Here is a 25,898-nt window from a genome sequence, read left to right on the forward strand (position 1 = left end):
GGCCAAGAAATCATTAGAGTTTCAACAAAAGACAAACATGATCCACTGATTTAAGGGGTGGAATGATAAAAGATGTAAAGAAAAAGAAAACAAAACTACATTATATAACTTTGAAGATAAAAAAGGAGGCCTACTTACAGATTACAATTTCCTAAAAAAAAATAAGGTGATTTGCAATAATATAAGCACACCCCAAAATTAGTTAGTCATATGTTTAAATCTATCAGAAAATAAATGTACAAAATAAAGTGATAGCCATGCCACATGTCTTTTATTTACATGTCTGGTTTAATTCTTAGATTAGACAGTCATTGCCTGGCATGAGAGACATGTTCTTGATGTTAAGAGGACTTTAAAAGTGAAAAATGTAAATGTGGAGCATGTTACATCTTGATGTTGTTACCTGCCTATATTTAGTAACATCAAAGAAAATTCATACTTTATAACTTAGATGTTTTCCAATTTATACCATTACATCTTCTAATAGAAGTTAGTATGAATATAAATTGAACCCCACCTCTATTATTGTGATATTTCATAGACTAATTAGTTAACATACAAATTCTGTTATACATATCAGTCTATTCAAAATATTATGAACGAAAAGGGCAACCAACTTGGTGACCAAGTGATCCTTCAAATATTAAATTCCTGAGGGAAATGAGAATTTTACACTTCTGGAGGAGATTTAAACACATGCTAACCCAGTGGTGAATCAAATGAGTATTTTATGTCTACCACTATTTTGGCTGAAGCATCTTTCTGAAAAAAGTATATTAGCAATTATACTTTTCAGAATTGACAGACCATGTGGAGTAATAAGTGCAAAGGCTTGAGTAGTAATGGAGTGCAAATGTGTATGTCCAAAAGGTATGAATGTAGCAAACCCCAGAATGTACCACCAGGTAGCAAGAGCTGTAGAGCATTTCAAATAAACTGTTTATGGGTCTTTATTTTAATACCTAACTTTAACAGTCAGCCATTGAAGTATGGAAATCTCAGAAAAGTAAAGCTGATGTGAATAATCACTGGGTGTACATTTATGCTTATGAGAACAGTTTCATGAATTTCAGCACAATGCAAATTCAAATGATTCAAATACTGTTATAACATCCTGAGGTGGTATTAGATACTAAATGAAACTTCACATTCATAGAAAAATATACAGATACAAAAACTATAACAATTTCCTGTTTTTCTAGCAGTCAGAAATTAACTTACATGTAAGAATCAAATCAATATTTCTTAAGGTGCTCAAAACTTCAAATATAAGAGTAAAAGGAACAGAATTTTTTTCTTTCTCTTTAAACTCATGCTTATTATTAGATATAAAAATAATATTTAAGTTTTATAATAGGCATAAAAGAGCTGTTCATAAACTTGACATAGAAGTTTAACTTTTCAAATTTTATAAACTTTTTCAACTTATCGTTTAAAGTTTTACAGTGGAGTTGACTCAGAACTAAATGGAAAAACTGTTTTATGAATTATTTATAACTAAAAAGCTAGCTTGGGGATAAAAACCCAAGCTGAACAAATGTTGTGTTGAGAGTCAAATTCTCCCTCAATATTAAAGTGATAGTTCAACCAGGTGTTAATTTTCACATTCAGTGAATCTTTCACATTTTTGTAGCAGCATTTTCAGGACAGAGATATTTGAGGAATGTTGTTTTGCTAGGGTCCTGAGTGTTCTTAGAAATATGTATAATCACACTTTCTTTTTCTGCCTCTATCTCTTACATGAAACACAACAATCTAGAGAAATATCATATTAGACATTTATTCAATTACATCCAAAACAAGAACTATAAATCCAAGTAACTCAAGGTGAACCCTTTAGGCAGGAATAAGGCATTATAGTGTAATATCAGATTAAGCTGATAGTTAAAAGTATATTATTTTTTTCCTTGGGTCACTTAAGTGAGAAAAGGTAAGACACCATGCTTGGCAATCTCCATATCTGAAAGAATGACCTAAAAGCCTAGGTAAGGGATCTTAACCAACAGTCATAATCCACTGAGGATTCAGTACAGTTGGAAAAGTGCGTAGTCATTTATGCATTATACTGCAAGAAATCCAATGAGCTTTCATATGGCCAAGCTTAAATCATGAGTTTGTTTTGCTTTAATATTTAGTGACAGTATTGTGATTTTACAAGACCACATACAAACTGCTATTAGATTCCATTAATAATCTACATTTTTTCTTCAGGAAACTGACTGTTTCCTCTTTCCAGGTGTGTTACATACTTTACTCTGCCACTAACACAGAACTTCCATTTTATCTCAAATGTACTTAGCTTCTTTAATGCTTTTTGTGTGGGTACCTCACTATAATTTTTTTCTTTTTTTTGAAATAAAAATATACTTAATCATCTTCATTCCTTATTTATATTCTCATTGAATGCCTCAAAGGTCTGAAATAGATTTTGAAGCTGACTTTCTTAACAAAAGCTTTATATTTATTATAAAGATTTATAGATTCTAAAGGTTCTATTCTATGTATCTGCCATCTCTGTTTATTATATATATTTCTGATTTTCCTGTTGAAAGTCATACTTCCTTTCCTATAGTTTCCCAGTTCTTCTCCAGAGCAATTTTTCAAATTTGCATCTGCATGCATGACCATCCATCCTTCTTGTCCCCAGTCTCTATTAAATGAGACTAAATATTCAGGTTGTTTATATTTTTAAATAGTACTTGGTCCTAATAACTTTTTATTTTCCAGTTTATCCATTTTTTACTATCTTCAACTTCAGGGAGAGCTCATTCCTTAAAGTGATACTACAAAGAAAGCCTTTGGAAAGAAATTGCTCTTGACTCATTTGTATTAAATACCAAGGTGAAGAACTATTTTAGTTTCTTTCACCTGTTTCCTTGAATGATCCTTTTGACCAATTACCCACTAGCCCTCAGCTTCTCCCACATATTCCTTACAAAGCTGTGAAAAAAAGATATTATTGGTAGTTTTCACATTCCTCCTATATGTCCTCTGGCCTCACTTTTTACAGTTTTATTGTTAACTTGTCAGAATTCTTGTTCTTTTGTACATCATTTGGGCATGACTTCCACTTTTTGAAGGACATATCATACTTTTAATCATCTCCTTTATTCTTCTATGTAATTATGCAAGCTTTTATTTTGTCATAGAATCATAGAATCCTAGAATTATTTTGGTTGGAAAAAACTTTCAAGATCATCAAATCCAACCATCATCCATGCCCACTAAACCATGTTCTGAAGTGCCTTGTCTACGTGCTTTTTGAATACCTCCAGGGATGGTGACTAAACCACTTCCCTGGGCAGCCTGTTCCAATACCTGACAACCCTTTCGGTAAAGAAATTTTTCCTAACATGCAACCTAAACCTCCCCTGCTGCAACTTGAGGCCATTTCCTCTTGTCTTATCTCCAGGCACCTGACAGAAGAGACCAGCACCCACCTCACTACAACCCCCTTTCAGGGGGGTACCTTTACTTTTCCTTTGAACTTCTAATATGCTGTATCTAAAAAGATTCTCTCACATTTGAAAGCATTTTACCCATTTTGCTGCTTGTAATTTTGCCTGTATAACATTCATATCTTTGAGTAAGTTCCCTTTCTGAATTAATTGTGAATGCAGTTATTACCTGAGATAGTACTAAGTCATAATGGTCTCACCTTACTACAAATGTTGACTAGTCTATATACCTCTCCAATCCTAAAACAGATACAAAATTAAATAGAGTACGTAAGTGTTAAATTATTTTCCATAAAAATAGCCCAGTTTATTTTATATGTATGAAAAAGCTGAAGTATATGCTTTTTTTTTTTATTAAAGTGATTCAGGAGAAAAGGCAAAGGCAAGAGAGGGAAAGAAAGTGTAGGGAAGGGGAAGGGGAAGGGGAAGGGGAAAGGGAAAGGGAAAAGGAAAGGGAAAGGGAAGAAAAAGGAGGAGGGGAGTGTTGAGGTTCATTATTTCTTCAAAGCAGAATCTGGTTTTTTATTTCAAATCACTGTGATACTCTCAAACATTTATCACTTATTGCTTGTAGTTAAGACAAACTCATTTTCTCACTGTCTTTTTCTGGGAAGCTCTTTATCCTAATAAGAAAATGAAGGAAAAACTGTTGTAGGAAGTTGAACAGTTCTTTTTGCCTACACACACAAACTTACTGAAAGAACTACAACTCACCGATGCGCTTGCTTAGCTCCCTCACTCAGGACAGTGAGCTCAGGGACAGGTGTGAAACTATGCCTGTCCTCTATGCCTGTCCTTTGCCCATACCACCTCAGCTTTTTCTGTATACTTTTCTTTCTGACAGATTAAGAAACAGCAAAACCCATTTTTCACAGCTTGACTCACACAGGACTCCCATTACCTATTCTCGTATGTACGCTCCCCTTATTTATTCTCTCTTCTCAGGAAACATCAGAGAAAATGACTCATGCACAGAAGGGGGCACCCAGCCAGTTATGCTGGAGTGAACTGATAGGCTCACTACCTGTTAAAAGATCAGCTCTGTAGCAGTTGCTTCAATTCAAGAATACAGTCACAACATGTGGGAAGAATTCTGAATCAGAAATTACTAATTTCAGAGCTATTACTACGAATCATGCTGTCACCTCAATGCAGGAATTGTCATTCTAGTGCTGCTCTCAGCATGCAGAAACAGAGTGGACTGTATTAATTTAGAAAAAAAATACCCTTTGCAGAGTGTGATTTTCATATATATCATAGACCAATAGGTGCCACCATTGCACTGTGACAGTCACAGAAATTCTAAAATAAATAAGAGGAACTGTTTTGCTTTATAGTTCAGAACATGCATTTTCTAGGGAAAAAAGCAGGGTTTGGTTTTTTTCCTCTTGGAAAAAGCAATTTTGGGGATGTAATTTAGTTGTTGGGCTTCTTATTCCTTTTTGTTTCCTTTCCCTTCTTTCTTATTTTTAACATCTTTGATTCATTCTAGCCAGAATGTTGCAACCTTGACATTTCTTTGTAATTATTCGGAGCCTTTGATCAGAAGTATCCAAATGAATTAAACTTTAGTAAACCATGTGGATGTGCCTTTGTGTCATTTTACTGCTGAGCAAACACTACCACAGAATGACTTCATTTGATTAATTTCTCATTCCTTTGGTGACCTAAATAGGGCTGCTCTCACAGTTCTTTATTGCATTTTTATACATGGAAGTCACGCTAGATGTGCAGCTGCAAGTTACAGGGTACCATGGAAAATTCTGTTGAGAACAGAATGTTATCGATGTTAGTATTCCTTTGTTCCCAATGTAATGAATGGAAGTATGTCTCTTGGATGTATTACTGACTTCTCCACCCATACTTGAGTATGTTTCGAAGCCTCTGAGTACTACTGTTTACTAGGTAAAACCTGAAGAAAACAGCACCCTTCGCAGTTCGATACTCTGGAACTTAATTATTGATCCATTTAGATGACTTTAAAGTGTACTATGTTAGATGCAATTTATTTTCCTATTTGTAGGCAACCGTAATATTGTACCGCTGAGAAATGGCAGATACACAAATACTTGCAAAGCCAATTTAGATGATAATAACGGAAGTTTCCTATACTGTCCAACTTACTTGTCTGAACCCCAATATAGTTTGAGTCTCCAAGATGAGAAGCAAAATCTGTATCAATATCTTTTCAGTTCTTATCTTGCTGCTCAGACTTCTAAATGAGTCAGCAATTATTGAAGGTTTGCGTGTAATTGAGATGGATGTAGAAAATGTGATAAAGCAACTTCACTTTGTAGTAATTATCAAATCATTTGCTAGCAGTAAATCAATACCAGTATGACCTGGATTACACCAAACAGCATAAAGATGAAAGAGTTGCCCTAGTTTCTTCAGTTATTTAGTCTTATCTGCATGACCGTACTTTATTTGTTTTTGTTTTGCTTAATCCTGTAATGCATCACTAATGTATTAAATAGTTAGAATACCTACTCAATCACTTTCACATTGCATAGGTATCTAGGGAGCTCAATTCTTTCCCAGTAAAACCACTGTTTTTTCCATCATTTCCATAAACTATTGGAGGGGGAAGAAAAAACAAATCCATAATGTTCCATGCCTTTGTGAACAGTCCACTGTGGTGAGGAGTGCTAGGGGACACCATAAAAATATCACTCTTTTTTGGCTGAGAGCAGCCCAGAACCAGGACTTGCACAGATCAGTGCAGCATAATGTCTAAACCACTATGTATTATTTAATAAACAGAGTTTATTAACCAAAATACTTTTGTACTAAGACAGATGAAATCTCTGCCATATCCAAACTAGGCATTCCATAGGGTTTTTTTTCCAGTAAGTTTATGCTAGCTGTTGTACCTCTGTATTGTTTTTCCCTACAGAAGGCTACTCAGAAATATCTGCAACAGTAAACTAAATAGGGTAAGGGAACATGCTGATACACCATTATTGTTACCATTTCAACTACAAATTGGCAAGGGTTTAGGATTTGTCAGCAGTACTTTCCCAGGCAGTGCCCAGCTGCAACCTGGGGGTAGCTCAGGAGGAAGAACAGAATCTGGGACTGAGGGATCCAAATTCCCAGAGAAGGAAACCTAAAGCATTTCAACACTGACAGTCAGGCTCCTTACAAAACATCTTAGTGCCACTGACATTTTTTTTATTTCCTATAAAATGTTTCATGAAGAACAAACTTGCCTTTATTTCTGTCAGTTAACATTTTCACTAAAAATATTTGTAGATTTTGCCCCTCAGATCTGAGGGGCTTTCAGAATCCTCAGCTGCCTGTCAGCTCCTACATCAGGAAAAGCAGGGGCACACCATCAGTAAATGATAGAAATGCACAACACTGATGCAAATGACTAGTTTAGAGGAAAAAAATGAGTCTGATAGAAAGTGCAGGAGTGAGCCAGCAAGGCTTTCATGTACCAGGCTGTCAGTTTTCTGTGCAGTTGACTAGATATCTCACTCCAGGCTAAGGGTGATAATGAAAGACCCTGAGCTTACCAAAATACTTATCCTGGTCTGATTTCCAGTGCTCCGGCCTGGCCAACCAATTCCACTGCTTGCATGCTCGCCCTTCTGCCCAGCCTTTCCTTCTGACTTGCATACAGGTAACCATCTACTTTTTCTAAAACTTCAACAGTTTTCAAAAATGTTACAGGGGTTTGCTTTTTCTTAAGCAGTTTAATGCTTTTCCTATTAATTGCAACAATGTATCATAAAAGAATAATCAGGAAAAATCTACAGTATAATATAAATATTTCCAAACTCTGCTTGCAGTAAAAACCAAAACAATCCCAAACCTTTTGTTCAGTGCACTAAATGTCTTTTACAGAAAAATATAAAGAAGCCTTTTTGTCCTTTCAGTAAGCATAGTTAAAGCTCAGATTTTAAAAAACTTTTCTAAAACTGTGTTTTACACCAATTAATATCAGTTTTGCAATCCTAAAGAAACATTAAGATTAAATTTTAAAAAGGCTCTGCTAAAGCAGATCTTCTGAAAACAAAAGGAGACATCTAAAAAATAAAAGTTGTAAAATATTTAAAAAAAAGATTGTTGTTACTCTTGGGCAGTCATTTTACAGAATTTTGTGATCCACTATTGAATAAAATTATGATTTTACTAAAACAGCTGCCATATAAATCAGTTTTCTGTACCTCTAAGGTATATGTCCTTCCTCTTGCAAGACTTTGTGATTACCAATATTTTGAAAGAGTTCCTTGCTATTTTTCTGAATATTTTAAAGATAAATATTTGAAACACATTATCCTGCAATTTTTTTCAGACTACAGCATCATTGGAAAGATTTTCCAACTTGTTTGTTCTGGGCAAAGAAGTTCTTAGTTAATGGAAAATAATGTCCAGATCTCTTGTCTAATTCCGTCTTCTATACCTCTTTGTTTGTGTCTCTCTCTCTTTTTATTTGGACCAATTTCAGGAAACATTTGAGCAAATGGTCCCTTTCATCAACAAGATTTAAGCTTATGTCTTAAATCAGCATGCATATATAGGTTTAGCTGAATAGGGATTAATTGGGCCTTTAACCTAAACAGACTCATTAAAGACTTATCTTGTGGCAATATAGTCCACAATAGAATCTATCCTGCTTGTCCAGTAAAGCTGTAGGTAATCTGAATGTTTATTGTACTGGTATTCAACTTCATAATCCCTGTAAACGTTCCTTGTATTTAACTTCCAGGTATGGATGGTCCCATTGACATCAGAGGATGTGATCACATGGCAAAGTCTTATGGAATAGTAAATAAAGTCAGGCACTTTCATATTAATACAACATCAGGACATTGAGAGTTGAATGACTGGTATTAGTACACTTGTTTTCCAGGGGGTCTGGGAGAAACTCTAAATGAATCAGTAAGAATTAATGCAGATGCTCAAAGTATAGCATCCCTCTCTTTCACTGTAATTATAGATGAGATCATTTTTCATGTGTGAAAAGCTCTACAAGGAGGTTTGCATAAGGATACATTTGCTAGTTTGTTTGTTCATTTTGCTTGTTTGTTTTTGTTTGCTTCCAGAATATTTTGATCAGCTTTAGGCACCAAAAGTTTTACTAGACAATATAATTCCAATCATAGTCCTTTCAGATAAACTACAGATACTTTTTTCAAATATATTGTTTTACATTTCAAGGACAGTGGAAGCTGTTTCTAAAAAAAATCACCATAATGGCAAGTATTGCAATGCTATGGCAAAGATACCAGATGCTGGTAGCTGATAAGAGGTACACAGAGAATGTTCTTAATTACATTATGAATGAAACCTTGTTCAGAAGGGATAACCCAGGAAATTTAGGAGAGTGAGTACTCACAAAACTTCCTGGAATTTTTTCAGTCTTCAAACCAGTGTGTCACGCTGACACGTGAAGGAATTTAATTTTTAAGGGAACTCTCTGAAGTTTCGGATTTTTTTGGAGACGTGGTTTCTTTTATTTCTGAAGCTCTCAGCCAGTCATTAGCCCAAGCTCAAATGAAGTTTTCTTCTCTTTTTAGCTCCACTGCTAGCATACAGCAGTATTACAGCACCGTGAAGCCTCCTGGCAGCCAGTGTCCTGCTAACAGGCTGCTGACCCAGAATAGCTCTTCCCAGAGATGGTTCATGTCGTCTCCCTGTATAAACTTTCAAACTCTCCAGAAGGAGCTGGGTTTATACCATGTTTCATAGCCCTATACTGCACTAAATACTCACTAACCTTTAGAAAAAAGCATGCTAACATTCGTATGTGGCAAGCATTTTCAATTTACCTTTTCCCTAACAAGCTTTGTTGAGTTGAGTTTTCTTCCTTCAGTTCCATTTTTTACTTGAGGTTGCTGATGCAGCACCTGCTGTTCTTCATGTGAAATCACTTTCATGTCTATTTCAGGTGTGCAATTCTTTGCGGTCTCAGATCACTGCTAAATGGGAGAATTTTACTTCCTTCCTTTCTTTTTTTTTTCTTTCTTTCATTCTTTTTGAGCTATGCAAGTAGTTTTGTGAAAGATTGGGTTCCTTAGGCTGAATATTATACCAGAAGCAATGTCTAATCTGTAAAGATATTGTTTGATGTTTTATGTAGAGATTTCATTGGCTGATTCACCTTTCCCAGTACAGGTGCAAGAAAATATTTCAATAAATTATGTCCCTGGAAATAAGGACAGATGTTTACCCTATATCCACTTCTTACCACTTACAAGAGGACAGCATCACCAGCATTGGAAACTGCTACCAGTAATTAAAAAATAAGACTTTATAGTTCAAGGTGATGGAAGATTCATAATTTTGGATTCTTATAAATTTCGCATATTATATAAAGTAGGCTTAGAGAAACAGAGGCGTACATTAAGAGAAGATTTTATTTGTTTTGTGCAAATATTAAATCAACAGAGTCAGATTCATATGCCTTCTCATAAAGTTACTGTAAAGAATAAAGGTCTTAGATTTAGATATATCTTCCTATATTCCTCAGCCTGTCTTTGCCATGGAACCAGCTAAATAAAAAAAGAAAGGCTGCAGCTATTCCTCTGTAATTAAATTTGCACACACTGTGAAAATTACAGACCAGTAACAGTAATGAACAGTTTTACAATGAGATGTTGCTCAGCGTAGAAGAGACATGGAGCTCCCAAACCTTTTATTAAATCAGTTCATGAGTCAAAGAGAGTCCAGGTGGCGTTTTTCATAGCTAGCATTGTGTATGCACCAGCAGTGGAAAGTCCAGTCTGGCATGAGCTCAGATATCTCAGAACAATCTGCTTAAAGCAAATAGAATGAAGTAAAAATGTTTTGACTGAGTCTTTTGGTCCTAAAAAGAAAACATTTAAATATTAATTACATTCTCTTAAATTAATAATTATTTTTGAGAGATTGAGACCCCCAGATTTTAAGTTACACAAACATAATTACAGGGAAAAAATAACAGACTATTATTTAGGCCATCAGTTCCACTAAGCCAGTAAATCACCTTAATAAATGAGGGCTTATTGTGAGGTATTCGTGATCAGTCTAACAGTTTAGTTTGCCCAAATTAACACTCATAACAAAAACATGGAGTACATTCAAATCATGGGTGAATTCAAGGAATCATGATTTTACTAGGAAAAAAGGAAAGGAGTAAGGGAAGGGAAAGGAAGGGAAGGGAAACTAAAATTCTGGTTGTAAGAAGATTGGTATCTTTATGTAAGATGGCTAAGCAGGTATTCACATTTTGAGGGAGGAAAGAGTACATCATACTACCCTGTTAGGACAATAGTGTCCTATAGGACAATGCTGTGCTTCATACTGCCCTATGGTAACAGTTCTCACGGCCCTATAAAGTGTGAGAAGGAACTAGTTCCCTCATCTGAACCTGTCCCTGTGCATTCAGGTTATTCAGAATTGATCTACACAGTATATGACAAGCAGCGTGAGGCAGCTGTCCTCATGTAAATTCCCAGTCCCCAGTGCTAAGAAAGGCAATACCTGCTCTGCAAGCAGTCCTTCTGAGCAGACATTATGCATGGTGGAGTTCCTTGTGTTTTCTCAAACAACGAGTAATAAGGCTTATCTCTGCTTTATTCCCTTGAAGTCTTTGCCAAAGAAACACCCTGCCATTGGCTTTAGGAAGTTGCTTGTTGTAGTTTATAAGTGTATAAGAAATATTATGTCAAACAATACAAAAAAGGAGATCAATGATTAACGTGGGTTTTCTTTTCTAAAAAATATAGAAATGGATTGTTGGATTTCCTTACTGGTTGATTTGGAGACTACCTGAAGACATTCTGCCTAATGAGTTCTTCCTTTGATCTTTTTTTCCTGTGTAGCAGTCTAAGTATAGACCAGGGAATTTAATAAGGAACTGAATGAAATTCAATAGAGGCATGAGTCTCTCAATCTGCACTATAACAGAAGTGCCTAATTCTCCCTCTTTAAAAGTAGTTTTGTTTAACTGTTTATTTGTTAATTTGTTTAAACTTTTTGTTTAATTGAATCTTGATAAATTGAAATAGGCACTGATGGCTTAAACACTTTCAATAATAAAATCATCAGTCTCAATAAACTTCATTGCTGTCAACTTTGTGAATTTTACAGGAGCATCAGTTTTATGCATTTGTATAAATATTCATTTATTCTTTGCTGCATATAAAATTTGAAAGTAATTTCTTTAGTGCTCTAAAATAAAACTGAAGTAATTTGATTTTTTATAACATGACTGTCAAGTGCATATCCAAGCAACAATGTCTTACATACAAATACATCATGTTATATATGACTGTGTCAGAGGCAAAGCACTGTCTGGAAATCTAGACAAGCTGACTGATAGCAAAATAAACACAAGACTATTTTATGCCAGAGCAGCATTTCATGGATTTCAGGGAACTTTTTTTTCTTCTTTCTTTTTAACTAAAAATATGTGAGACAAAAGAACAAAGTTTCCAGCTTCACTGGGATTTCACTAAGCGAGAAATAGATATGGGAAAAAAAAAATCTCTTTTTGCAAAAGAAATTCTTTATTCATCCAAATGCAAAACATTTTTCATCTGAAAACCTATGATGTTTGGTAGATGATTTTCAGTTTTCTGAAGAAAACCATATTCAGTATAAGACCAAATACTCAAACCTAAGCAAAAATTAGAGAAAAAAATTGACAGATAACTCTAGTTGGGGAGAACCAGTGCTGGTGCCAATGTGCTATTAATTGCTACTTAGGTAGCCAATTTACTTTTTTCTGCCTTTTATCATTTATTCAAATCTGAGAGACTGATATATAACCATTTTTTTAAACAATTTTAAAATATCTCTAAAATGCTTTCAGTTTAATGAAATTCTCCATATAACTATTTCAGCTCTGTTCTGGCTGTTCTCCTTTGTGGGACTTCCTGGACCTGAATTCCAGAAAATTAGGTGAGACTGCCTGGGCTGCAGTTTCCCCACACTCTCCTTGCATTTTTTGAAGATAGGTGCGATACTTGCCTTTTCCTAGGCATCGGGAACCTACCTCCTTGCCATGGCCTTTCGAAGTGATAGAGGGTGGCCTTGCAAAGACATCAGCCAGCTCCATCAGTGCCTGCAATTGCAAACCATCTGGTGCCATAGGCTTGTGTGAACCTAAATGGGTTAAATGATCTCTAACTCTGCCTTCAGTTTCACTTCCACAAAGCCTGAATGTGGGCTCAGGGGCCTGTGAGACCGTGGCAAAGCTTTCAAAAAAGTCCATGGAGTACCTCAGCTTTCTCCATGTCCATCATCACCAGATCCCGTCCCCACTGAGCAGTGAGCACACAGTTCCGTCAGCCTTCCTTCTGCTACCAGTGAACTTCTATAAGCTTGTCTTCTGGCCCCTGACATCTCTTGTGAGTGCCAACTGCCGCTCAACTTTGGCTTTCTGATCTCCAACCCAGCACACACAAGCAATGTCTCTATCGTCCTCCCAGGTGGCCTGTCCTTGCCTCCACCCTCCCTGCGCTTCCTTTCTGCATCCGAGCTCAGTCAGGAGTTCCCTGTTCATCTGCACTGGCCTTCTGCCTTGCCTGCTCAACTTCCTGCATGTCAGAATGAACCTTTCTGTGCTTTGAGGACGTTGTCCTTGAAGGTCGGCCAGCTCTCAGGTGCTATTTTGCTTTTCAGGCCAGTGTCCCATGGGATCTCACCAAGCAGAGCCCTAACCAAGCTGAAATCTGCTCCAGAAGTTAGTGGTTGTAATTCTACTGCTTTTCTTGCTCATTTCTTTCAGGATCTCAAACAGCACTGTCTCACAGTAGCTATAGTCAAGGCTGCCATCAATAAGCACATCACCAACCAATTCTTCCTTATTCATGACAAACAACTGCAACACAGCCGCTTCCATAGATTGCCTGTGTCAAAAAACTCTCCTCATTGCTCAGCAGAAATCTTGTATAAAGCTCTTCTCTCAAGGTTAGCAAACCAGACAACAAAGGTGTATGTGTCTGTGTCACTTGACTATTAACTGCACAAATTAGGCCCTACTTGCTTGTAAGCCACAGAGCTGGTACTCTGGTATTAACTTATTTGTATGACTTTCCTTCTTCCAATAAACTTTTGCTTTTCATAAGAGTTTTTTTTTTTTAAAAAAAAGAGGAAAAAAAGTAAAGTAATTATGATACAGAATTCATTTGTAATTTGTACATTATTTTTAACTTAAGTATATAAAAAAAAAAAATTTTAAAATCATTTTTATACCTTTCCTCCTGGGCATAATTGTTGCAGATTGAATATGGGGAGGGTACTTTGCATTTTCTTCTTTACAATGTTTCTTTTCATTATATGTTTATTGAAGTATGCATATAAATTTTGACCTCTAGCTATAGAGCTGTATTAGTGTAATTTAAATAAAAAAACCCTTCACATTTTAGATGTTAGCAGTGCCTTATGAAACAAGACATTTTCGTACTACTCAGTTATCAAAAATAATTGTCTGATTTACAGTTAATAGAAAAAAGTGAAAACATATATTGAAAGTGAAAAAAAAAAGGCCAGAATTTTGCCTTTTTCATTACAAAAGAATCTTTCTATTGTATGAATTCTGTTAAAATCAAAACAAAAATCTGGGTCTTCCAGGTGTTTTCAAATTCATATTCCTTATTATAAGCTAAGGGGGATTTTAAAAAGTGTTTCATTTTTACAAATCTACCTTTTCTACTGATGTTTTAAGGATTTTGGTTACAGTAAATAATAAAATGAAGTTGGCTGAACTCCCTTCCTTTTCCTTTGGTTAAAATAGTAGGAAGCTTTTCTTTCTTTTCATTCCTTCTTTAGCAATAAAGTTGCAAAATTCAGGCTTTATTCAAGTAAAAAACATTGAATTACACAAAAGGAATTCTGAGTAATGTCTGTGAGTTTAGTCAGTTTGCTAAAGAGCATGACAAGAACAGTAATTTTTCAGTCACATTCACAGTTCTTGAATGATTTTTTATTTTTTAAAATAAGCTCCTTAGCAAAAGAATTTGTTCATTTTTTTTCTCTAGGCTTTTCCAAAAGCTCTCCCTGAAAGCGTTTCTAATCATGGTCAAGTTTCAGCAATATTTAAATATCTGTCTCCTGCAATCAGTCAAAAGTTAGACATCTAATAGGATACTTGCAGCAGACTACCTTTATTTCGTGGTTTTCTTAGGCAAAGATGACTTCATTTGTGTCTGGTTGTTCTAAGGCTCTGCTCAAACTTATTATTTTGTTGTAGATCTTTCAAAGAAAAAGAAACCACTACTAAATTCAACAATGTTGCTGTAATTTACCTCATTAAAAGACACTGTTTTCCCATTGGCCTTCGGAATTTCTAACCATCAACTACTATTAAAAGATCAGTCATTAGTTTGAAATTCATTATGAAAACATTTTTCAGATGGCATCGTTTATTGAATTTGACATTAGATGTAATTCAGAGTGAAGTAATTAATCTTTACATGCTATTGACACTGGCTAGTTACGTGTATACTTAATTCTTTTTGATACTTCTTAGAACAAAAGATGACAGTATTTAAAAAGTACTACAAATTTATTTAAGACAGTCACCATTTACCATTTCATAAATATTTTTCACTTGAAGATAAACCCCAAATGACTGAACTTACAATTTTAAACTGCTTCTCTGTTAAGTTAAGGTATTTAAATGCAAGCTGTCTAATGAATCTTGTTATGGCCCCTGGGCGTAGAAATGTTTCTATCTTAAAAACAACAAAAAAACCAAAATCAAAACAAAACATCCTCTGGAAGAAGGAATCTGAGTCTTTCTCCTTTTTATTTCCTTGTCCACAAAGTAAAGCCTTCTTTCTTTTATTTTGCCTGAAGATTTCTTGCATTCTGAAAAGTCTTGCTTTAACATTATCTTCTGGTTTTGTTTGCACATATAAGAAGTGTTTCCTGATATACTACTTCATATATATTATTGTGGTCTGAGAATGACTTAATCTATGACACTGTATAAACAAAATACAGTGGCATATCCTTCTTCAACCATGTTTGTGGATGAGAGACCGTATCTATTGCGGATGGTGGTAAATTGCAATGAATGTACTAAGAACCAAACAGAAACTCCGCTGAGTATTAGAAGTCCATTGAAATATGAAAGACTTAATCCATTTAAGTGCTAGTTTAGAAGCTGAAATAGGCAATCTGTATTTGAAAGAAGCAAAGATTCATCTCACTTAATTTTAGCTACATGAAAGTTGAGTCCTCCTCTAAACAGTGTGTCTTTATTCCCTAGATCTCAGTGGAGTGAGGTGAGGACAATACTTCTTGCCTCTCATGTACAGCGGTAGAACGGGCAGCCTCATTTCCTCCACGAAACACAAAAGAGGTGAGAAGTGTCACTTTTAGATGATTCTTTCCAGAAGTCTTGTGCTATGTCACATTACAAGTTTGTGGCAGAAGTGGTAAATTAAGCCCATCTGTGGAACCCCACATGAAAACTGGAAGTACTAAATACTGCTCATAAAGAATGGAGGAAACTGAACAAATGAACATTAGTTCATAAGAGATACAGCTAGGAAAAAGCCTATAGATAAATTAGACAACATGAATCTGACATTTATTTTCTTTTTGAAGATAGCATTTCTCTTCATATTGTAATATGTGTATTATAGTTTATATCCAAAATATTCTCCTCATAAATGATAGCAAAAGTCTTGCACTGCCTTCCAAACTCCTTTTCCAGTCATTTAAGGCAAAACTGAAATATATGTTAAATAGTCTCATTTTCCCCCTTCATCTATTACAAACTATCTTTTCTTGATAATCAGTTTTTAGTTTTATTTTCTTCTTTCTACAGTTATGTTGCAAGAAGGCCTTAATTATGGTTGAAATACTCCCCATAGTTCTATTTCAATATATTTTACTTCTCTAGTTATCCTAAAAAAAGTGTTCCCACTTATTTTTATAGATGTCTTAATTTTCCTCCTTACCAGACTTAACTACGTAATTATAAAATAAAGTACAGTCTTATGAAAAGATAATGTAACAGAATTAGAGATGTTGGCATTGAGATACTACAGTCTGCAGTAAATGGTGATGGTAAATAACTATTTCAATCTCATTATAACAGCAATGTAAAGAAGTCATATCTCTTACTTTTGTGTGCGACAAATCAGTTGCACACAATAAAAGCAATCTCTGTTCAACAGATTAAAGGATTACACTTTCATAAAATCACAACTGTTTATTTCCCAACCAATTAAGAAGAATCAATTTTCATGCAATGTATATAAAGGCTATTTTCTTTCCAATTATAAATCTGCAGGTAATAAGATGTCTGCTGTAGAATAAAAAAGCATTTTCAATTCACTAGGGAGACTTTATTTTTAAAAAAGATCTGGTTTTCTGCAACTCATGTTAGTTTTCTTAAATACTGCACTTGAAATTTTTAGTCAGGAAAATAGGAAAACTTTGTTCCTGATATGTTATTAATGTCATAATACTTAATTTTCTCTTAGTGTTTAAATTGCAAGTCTCAATTTGTATCTGTTTATTACTTGATTCTAAGATGTCTTCTCCACTCTAAGTCTTATCCTGCTAGGACATAAATCTGAGACATTTCTATATGTAGAAATTATAGGTAAGAATCAGTTATGATGTTGTGAATGGTTAATTTTCAATTTAATAGAGAGAAATTTAGTTTATTTTTTTAGATGTGATGCAATGGAAGATGCATTTTCGCAAGTTTCTTAAAGTAACTGCTGTTACAGTGAAGTGAACATTAATGACCATGAACATTAAAGCAATTGTTCCATTGTAATTCTGACATCAAAATATAAAGGATTTCGGTATGAACAAAAACTTGATTACAGTCAAACTGCTCGATAGTACATCAGCAAATTTATACATTCCCATGTTCACCTTGTCTTGATTTTCTGATGACTCCTCTTGATTAAAAGACAAAATTATTTAAAATCTATGAAAATTTTCACTTGCTGACACTGACTAGCAGTTATGAAGCACTTCACGCTCATGGGATGAGCACTCTAAAACATTCCCTTAGGAGAGAGATCTCTTACTTTTAGAAAGCCTCGTACACGGGTGGGTGTGATTCAGGACTGTTTGAGGTGTTCATCTTCTCTTCTGGAGGTGATAATGGCCAAGTGTAGATGAATTAAAGAAAAATAATTGTTTCATGTGCAAGAACAAATTAAACATTAATCCGAATATAAATGACTTTCAGATTACTTAGACAAGCCCTCCAATGTTTTGCTCATCAGGAGTTGCTCATCTGGTCTTCAACGAGTCTGATTCTTCTCCCTTACCCTTTAGTTCAGTTCGAACTTCTGTTCACTAGCATGACGCAGGACTGATGATTAGTTTCTGATTCTCTGTATACTCATTTTATCTTTAAACTCAAATAACTCCATTAATTACCATAAAGATGTTTCTTGCTTCCACCAGTGTAAACAGGTGAGTAATTAGTCTTTTTCCAATCCCTCTGAAATACTCTTTCCTGTCACTAGAGTGTGAAGAAAATAATTTAACTTATTGATCACATGTGTACTAGGTAAATAATACCTTTTTTATAAGATGCAGCCTTTTAATCACTAGATATAGGCATTAAAAGTTCTGTCAAAAACCTTTGCCACAGAAGTATCCAGGAGACATTGATAATGAATTGAGAATGCAATTCAAATGTATGTACTATGATTGTACTTAAAAAGGGATTTTGTGAAATTAGTTTTGTGACCCTGCTTGTAACATCAGGGAAAATGAGGACAAAGACTGGAGTCCTTGAAGTAAATGGAAGATTTTCCAATTGTTTCCATGGACCAGCATTTATGCCAATAAAAGTAAAAATGAAGGATCATAAAGAACAAAACACGAACCCAAACCAACAAAAAAAACACCTAGCCATGACATTTTTATCAGCCTTTAAGGGATTTAAAGAAAAAAAAGCCTTATCTCTACTCAATTCACTAAGCAGAAATATTTTGGACCTCCATCTATGATTTAGCTAATCAAATGTTGCACTGGGGAAGATCAGGATAGACCATCAAGTAGAAAATCCAAGTGCCTTAACTCGAGGTTTAATTCTTATACCCTTCCTGGATCATGAGTGCCAGGACACATCCAGCCTGGATCATTAGCTTTACCTTTGCATATTCAAACCTCTGCTGTTGGGGCCCTTTCCTGGGAAGACCAGTCCTTTTCATGAACAGTCCCCAGGCACAGATCCTGAGCTCTGTAGTGATTTGCAGCTCAGCTTCTCTACTTTAAAAAAACTCTGTTGCTGAGTTACTGAAACATCTCTGGAAGCTGTGTGCCCTTCCTTGGAAGATAAGGGAGCTGTTGATCTGCGAAGTGGTTATGATTACAAAGGTCATTAAAATATGTATATACTTACGTGTGTGTATTTGTGTGTTTTCATGTGTGTAGATAATATGTAGTGATCATTACTATGATTCTTAATCTTCAGTAGTTTAGACATAAAAAAAGTATAAGGAATTCCTTAGGAAAAATTATTTTGGTAAGAAAAAGAAATCACACCTGTTACAAAAGCTAGAATTAAAACAGCAAGCATGATATGGAAGCACACAGCAGTTATAAAGGCAATGCTGGCTGGAACTTAAGTGACAAAGGAACACTGATATGTATGGGAGTGTATGGATGAAGTTTTAGAGGAGTTAGAAGACAGCATCAGAGAATTAAACTTTGGGAAGTGTGCAAAGACTCTTCTAGCAGTTAGCTCTGCTGGTACGCATGCTGATGTTCCCAAGAACACAATATTCAGAAAACATTTCCTATACCTGTCCCTTATTTGGAAGTCTGGTCAGATTAACTACGAGCTAAAGTTTATGCTCTCAAGCAACCCTGGGGCTTAGCTTTCAGCAATCCTTTATACTTTAGTACATTAGTCATCTTCAACTGAAGATGAACTGGAAAAATAACCTAAATATCTCCCAAATACCAGCCAGATGTAGAACTGCCACTGGTGCCACTTACGGGAAAAATGTCACCATGTCTGTTAATCAACATTTTATTTCAGCTGAATCTCTTTTGACAGCAGTGTTTTTGAGGACAGTATTCAGGCATGATATGAGAAACTCAGTAGTATCCCACTGCAGGTGTATAGGTTATGTCATGCTATACCTGACCTCAGCCAGCCAAGTGAAACATTTTCATCCTTTGCCTCCCTATCATAAATTCCAATTTTCTGCAAACTGCTTTGATCTTCCTCTAAATTCCACTTCTTCAGACAGAAGTATTTTTTAGCCTTACCTTATCAGTACCACAATGTGTTTACAAGTCAGAAAGGAATAGCATAAAAATAAGTTCTACTCATCTGTGACAGGCAAATATTTTAATTTTCATTAGTTTTGACAGGACTTAGTTTGCCATAGGTAATATACATTTATAAGTTGTATTTTATTAGCACATCAAATCACATTGCACTGAATTACAATTTGTCACATAGTATTAGTGTTACATTATATCTGACAGGACATTGCTTCCACTTAAACATTCTAAGAAGTTGATAAAATTATGGGAATTTCATGTATTTTGTATGTATTTTCAGCTCCCAAAAGGTGGGGTTTTTTGTTGTTGGTCAACTGAACAGATAATGGAAGTTTTGGCACCAGATAGGATATTCTATTGACTGAAATCTTAGAATTTATTTATTTCTTTTTTTTCTTTTAAAAATTCAATTTTTAGTAAGCTTTAATACAATGTATAAAAATGCAACATGCAAAATTCCCTGCTGGCCTAATCCTCTGTCATTTAAGCAAGTAGGGGCTTTGTTACTACCTTCAATCATTTGTTTCCTTTCAATAAAAGTGCTCAAGCTCTACAGCACTTCCTTATAGTTTGTGCAGTGTATTTTAACCAGGGTGTGTTCTGAATGTTTCATAGAGTAAGTAACATTGTAGGATTGCTATCCTAACTGCTATCTTATACCTACTGAGAAAAAGAAATTAAGAAGGATAACTTACTTATGTTTTCAGGAAATGGTGGAAGCACATGGACCTAATGATTCCTTTTACAGATGTTTGTCTATTTGAAGCAGAGGTAACGTCTCATGAGACTTAGAAGAAACCATTAATCTATACTAATATTCATTACAGTATGCATAGGTCCCTCAGTAACACAGACAAGGATTCCACAATATTAGATACTTCTCATTTGTACCTAATAAAAAAAATAGAAGAAAAAAAAAGAAAATTAACATTTTGTACTAAAAAATTTATGGACTGACATGTGACCAGACACAAAATAAAGGTAATTAGAAGAAACAGCACAAGGCCACAATGAGATTATAACAATCAATTTAATTAGGGTTTGAAATGCAGTGATTTTTCCCTCTGGAGTGGCCAGTTGTGAAGTAACTCATTTAATCACTTTTTCTAACTGCAAATGTATGTATAAACTATAAATTATGCAAATTATTTAAAATTATTTTCACCTATTGAATTTTTAAATAGTTGCTTAACAAAATCTTTTCCAAAGGTGCAGTTCTTTACTGCTTTATGAGGAGCTTTTTCCTAGTAGTAATGAATATATACTGTTCAAAAAGTGCATCAAAACAGGAACTCTGATTCCAAATCTATTTAATATTTTGTTGTAAGTAGTTGTAATCTAATTAACTACTGTTTAATATTTCCTATTATTGCCTGTTGCTAAGGGTTTAATATTAATTTATAATCATCACATTTTCCGGAAACTATTAAATCTATATAGACTATAGAAATTATCTATAAAATTATATACATTAAATATATATATGCATATAAAGAACATAAAAATTAAACTCTCTCTCATTCAGAAGAATGCAGTCACAACCAAAGCAAGTTAACCTCTCTTCATCTTTATAAAACAGCTCTTTACTTTCATTGTAAGGCATCTTCTGTTATGATGATACATTATGTATATCTTCTTGACCCAACACCTAATTGGTCTCCACCAACACTGCTACGGTTAAAGGAAACTGCAAAAGCTCTTTCAGTGTTAGTTTTTAAGAAGGGATTTAACAAATAGATGTAATATATGTCAAACAACTATATGTCATAGTGGCTCTGCATTAGACTGCATGACCTGTCAAGATTCATTTCATAATTTCATTATGATCTCTTTTATATGCATCTAGTCATTAAAAACCTTTTTTTTTTATTTTTAGTTGGTGTTTCTGCTAAGTGCCCACTAAGCCATTGTCTCACTCCCCCTCCTCAACATGACAGGAGAAAATAAGAGGAAAAACTCATGGATCAAGATAAAGGCAGTTTAATGAAGAAAAGCAAAAACCACATGGAGAAGTGAAGCAAAGCAAAAAGATCTATTCTCTACTTCCCATCAGCAGGTGATGTCCAGCCACTTCCTGGGAAGGAGGAACTCAGTATGTATAGTGGCTGCTTTGGAAGAGAAACACTTTTATAACGATCTCTCCCCTCCTCTCCTTTACCTCAGCTTTTAATGTTGAGCATGACATCACATGGTATGGAATATCCCCTTTGTTACTTGGGTGAGCTGTCCCAGCTGTGTACATTCCCAACATCTTGCCCACGCCCAGCCTACTGGCCTTTGTTTGGGAGGGGGTGTTGGAGAGACAGCCTTAATGCTCTGTGAATATAGCTCAGCAGTAGCCAAAACATTGGTGTGTTATCAACACCATTCTAGCTACAAATACAAAGCACAGCACTGTAAGGATTACAGTCCCCGGTTTTGGTTAGCTTGGAACTTAAATCCTAGCCTACACAAACTTTCCCTGGTTTTACATCCCAAGACCATTACATTATCTCACATCAATTATATAAAGTATACAGTTCTAAAATGTTTTAGGTTCCTAGCATGAAAATTGTTATATGCCCACTGTCATTACAAAAGAGAAAATGACATTTTCTAACAGTTTAAATACAAGACAGGGAACTGGGCACTTGTGAGCTCTTGTACAAAATTCTGCTGTGGCTTTGGATAATAATAATTATTTTTGTAGCTATTATTTCAAGTTTCATATGCCATGGCTTGGAAATGTCAAGTGAGATTATAATCAATTCTGATCCCATACAAATTCTACAGCCTTTTACTAAGTTGTTATGCTCCCCCCCCCCCCCCGAATCTGAAATATGAATAGATAATATAAAGGAAAGGCTGATATCCTTCAACTACAGACTGGGAGCAAAAGCATTGAGTAATTAAGGAAACCAATCCTATGGAGCACAATCCATATGCTTTTTTAATACTCAGGAATAGGTTTATATAGCAAGGCTATTAACTGGATTTATATTATATTTAAAAGCAAAGAAGATGACCTTGAAGAATTTGGACTCAAGTGTGAGGTACAGCTCAGATGGGCAGTCTGCAATAGCCTTGACAACAAATCCTGAACGCTGCTTTATTCTCAGTCCATCCTTACTCTGCTTGAATTAACCTCTACTGTAGTTAAAAACAAAACCAAAACAAACAAAAAAACCCCAACCACAAAACAAAAAATAATGAAATCAGTCATATAGGTTTGTTGTGAAAAATAACTAGAAGACCTCAAAACTGTGAAAACCCCTTAAAATTCTTATTTGATGCATTTAATGCATAACCCGTTCCCTTTTGGTATGCACTGCACATAGTACAGCACTGCTGCATGTTTTGGAGGAGAGATATTATTTACCATTATAAAATGTCACCTCTTTTCCTGCCAAAATTCTTTGCTCATCTTTAAAGTAATTAGTTTTGTCATGACTATTCAAAATACATTAATAGAAAATTCTGGCTGATTAAGCACGTCCAAGGCCAAGACTCACAAATAGTGATTCCTCCGCCTTACATGGATTCCCAGAGTAAATGTTTATCTGACACTGAGCCAGAACTGCCTACATCCTTTATATTATGTTATCAAAGATTAGTTTTGCTCTTGATCACACAATTTCACTACCCATATAAAAAAATGGAATAGAAGGCTCAAAAACCCATTACTTAGCTGGGGGGACTAAACACTAAAAGCACTTTGCCCTTGTTCAAAAGACAGCACTCCCAATAGTTTTTGTATTTCTCTGCTGGTAGGGGAGAGAAACTTGAAACTTTAACACAAAAACTGATTTTTAAAAAAATTGCTCCCACTCTGCACAATAAACCAAGAGCATGAAGTCTCTGTTGACTACTTCCTTTTTTCCCCATCTCCTGAATTCATATATCCTATTGGCAAGCCTATAGGGAAATACTTGTTACAATGCATTGCTCGCATTTTGAAAATATCTGCAAATTAACCACTGTCAAAGTTAAGAACTTAAAAGTGCAGTCTATATTCAAAGAAAGAGGGAAAACAAACAAGAAAACACACTTCTGCAATGGGAACACAAAGGTTTAATGGGAGATTTTGTTTTCCTTCTGAAAATTATACCCCTCCTTAAATTGCTTCTTTCAACAAATTATTTTCTAGATTTTTCTACAGAGGCACATGAGTACATGAAGATATAGACTTGAACATTTTTTTTAATCATTGTGTGTGCTATGGAACTGTTTTCTTTGCTGATTAATTGAAAACTAGGACATTTATAGTAAAAAGTTGTTCTCACTCATAGACCAAGAACATCAGGAATCATTTTAAACTGATGGAGGTGGTATTTCTAAGTAGTCTTAATTATGTTCTGTGATGCCTTAACTCTGGGAAGAAATACAAATCAAATTCTATATGCACTGTTGTTATGAATCACCTAATAATTTCAATGTAAATATTTGTTAGTAACAGTCTTCTCAATTGTGTGTTTATGAGGTTCCAGCCTAGTATTACAGATCATGAATTAATAATACCTGCTCGCCATTAAACAAAGGAGTCACATAAATTACCTTTATTGCTGTGAATAACATCTAAGAGTAAGGACAGCTATATAGTGAAAGTCATACTGAACAGAAAGCTCTTAAAATCACAGAGGCATACTGGTATTGTAGCACTGAAAACACGCTGGGATTTGGACTAAAATTCTAAAAGTTAGAGAACACAGGTGGAAAATAACATTTTGGAAGAGTTCTACTCCCATCAGACCTGTAAAGTTAAAGAAGGTTCAGGAAGCTTTTGTACTTTTGGATAAGCAAAATGTTTAAGACAGTTTCCCATGACAGTTTTGCTCACAGCTACAAGAATATGAAAAAGCAGCCATTCACACGGTAGCAGCTGATGTAACCAGTAGGAGTAAAAAATATTTGTCTCTTTCTGCCTTCCAGTTTCTTCCCAGACTGAAAGACAACTTTTATAGTGCCATTTTTGTCACCCTTTTTTTTTTTTTAAATAAACCTCCCAAGACTTAGTCCCTATCAATTTTCATTAAAGTGATAGCTGTCGTGTAAGAGTATCATGCAAGTGACTGTAAACAGGAAATAAAAATAACTTGAAGATGATGTAAATCAAGGCATTTTATACAGAATATGTCACAACTTGAAAGCATTCAAGCCATTTTAAAGCAAATTATTAAGGATCAAACCTTTGATAACACAAATATGCACAGTTCTATTGCCTTCAACAAAATATTTTAAGTTAATTACAACAGGAAAAATGATCTTTCATATTAGGTTTTTGTAGACTTGAGGAACGTCTCATTTCCTGAATACTGTCACCACCAGCACTCTGGAGTGAAAGAGAGACGTTGCTCCATCATCCAACCAGATGTGTCTTTCTCTTCTGGACTTAGTTTTGTAAGTGTATAAAAGCAAATAATAGAATCGATTACTCATCTCTATAATGAATATTCATTGTGCATTGTTTGACTGCAGCCTCTGGCAGGAAGAACTAAAAATAGTTCAGAGGCCTCCAGAGGATATATTTTCACTCATTTCCATTCTTCTCCTTTGACGTCCTGTACTAGTGTAGCTGCTGTTTCAAAAAGTGAGAAAATCAGTGGGCTTAGATATAGAACCTCACTCAAAATCTATTGTGAGCTACTGGTGTGGTTTCAGGTCAACAGCTTCTAAAAATGGGACTTTCTGTGCTTTAGTTCACATTATGAAAGAATAAAATGTAAGCTGAAGACAAATATTCAAAGTGGCATTCAGTACTATTATAGTAAAATTATAAAAGATAATTATTGTTGTATTTAACAAATAAATTACATGACTGTTTCTAAATTTTACACTTAATCATCACATGATTCCAGGTTAAAATACAGTGCATGTCTTTTCCTTTCTTAGCTTTCAAGAAGTCCACTTTGGGACACCTACAATGAGATAATTCATTTCAACATTAAGACAGTAAAATCCATGTTTCTACATGCACAGGTGAGGTACCATGTGAGTTTAAGCTCCCATTACAGTCAGCAGGTATTTAGTTAGGTAGTCAATTTGGCTTAGACTTATTCAGCTGTCTCTAGCAGAAGTGAAGATTAACCTCCATGGTAAACTGAACTAACACAATGAACTGTTATTTAGAGGTGGTGAGCATCTGTATCTCCCACTACATCTCATGCTTTCTTATGTTTGGAAAGGTTTGTAATCAGACCTAGAACATCTTAATGCTCTCAATTTTAAGATGTTCCCATTTGA

The sequence above is a fragment of the Buteo buteo genome, chromosome 3 (assembly GCF_964188355.1).
Source record: "Buteo buteo chromosome 3, bButBut1.hap1.1, whole genome shotgun sequence".
Classification (NCBI taxonomy): domain Eukaryota; kingdom Metazoa; phylum Chordata; class Aves; order Accipitriformes; family Accipitridae; genus Buteo; species Buteo buteo.